This window comes from Atractosteus spatula, unplaced genomic scaffold, assembly GCF_055471065.1.
Source record: "Atractosteus spatula isolate fAtrSpa1 unplaced genomic scaffold, fAtrSpa1.hap1 Scaffold_7, whole genome shotgun sequence".
Taxonomy (NCBI): domain Eukaryota; kingdom Metazoa; phylum Chordata; class Actinopteri; order Semionotiformes; family Lepisosteidae; genus Atractosteus; species Atractosteus spatula.
The window spans coordinates 587,294-588,651 of record NW_028296901.1 but is presented as its reverse complement, the minus strand read 5'-3'; positions in this window follow the sequence as shown (position 1 = coordinate 588,651).

Sequence of the window (1,358 nt, the reverse complement as noted above, 5' to 3'; positions counted from 1 at the left end):
ACCTACACGACCATAAACACCTCAAAAAACAGACCATTGGACTCTTCACAAAAACTCTGAAAGACACCACACTGGGCAGACACCCGAACAGCACCCCAGAGAGAAACAGGAGGACTACCAGAGGAACGCCCCAGCACCCACACCCCCAACCCAGACCAGCTCAACCCACAAAGAACAGAACCAGCACCACCCTACAGCCCTCCAACCCAGACCAACGACCTAACAGGACCAGAACCAGCGCCCCACCCCATGCCCCTCACCCAGACCAGCAGCTGAACCGGACCAGAACCACAACCCCTCCCCACCCAGCACAACTACAGAGCCGGACCGAGCCCCTCCTGCACAGCTACGCCGCAGCCCTGGCCAGACCAGCAGTCCCGAGCGGTTTGGAGCTGGGAGAAATCCGGCAGCTCCTGAACCTCATCTGCACCCGGCTTATGAGCTGAACTTCCACCACCCACAGCGACAGACAAAAACCCAGCACAATACTTGTTTCTGTCGATGATGTAAATGTCCAACACAAATTTGATACAGTTCCAGAAAACAATAACAACTTGCAAAGATAATTCAAGCGATAACAATGAGATCTCTAAAGATAAGTATGTGGAACATTCAGGGTCTGGGCTCGTCAGCATTTGGGCTGAAGAGCACTGATCCTGAATTTATCAAGGATGTAAAGGAGACAGACATCATGATCCTACAGGAGACATGGTGTCGGGGAGACTTGGCTACCCACTGTCCCCCAGGCTACAAGGAGATCATGGTGCCCTCTGTCAAAAAACCCCAAATCACCCGGGGCAGAGACTCTGGGGGGATCATTGTGTGGTACAGAGCGGAGCTCAGTCACTCCATACAATTAGTAAAGAAAGAAGAGTCACGAGTTTGGCTTAAAATCAAAAGAAATACCATCTGTACAGAAAACGAGGTTTTCCTGTGTGCTGTCTACATCCCGCCCTCAGAATCCCCCTACTACAGTGAGGGAATTCTCCCCAGTCTCCACACGGAGATCGGTCACTTCCAGGGCCAGGGAAACGTGCTGCTCTATGGTGACCTCAACGCACGAACAGGCACACTGGCAGACTTCACCAGCACACAGGGAAACACTCACATATTCGGACAATCCCCTCTGTACCACACACCGGTCACCTCACACAGGTGCAGCCATGACACTACGGTCAACAGCACCGGGCGCGAGCTGCTGCAGCTCTGTCAAGGGCTGGGCCTGTACATCGTCAACGGCAGGACTAGAGGGGACTCTCTAGGCAGGTTCACCTACAGCTCAGCTCTGGGCAGCAGTGTGGTGGACTACGCCATCACCGACCTGGACCCCTCCTGTATCAGTGCCTTCACTGTCAGGC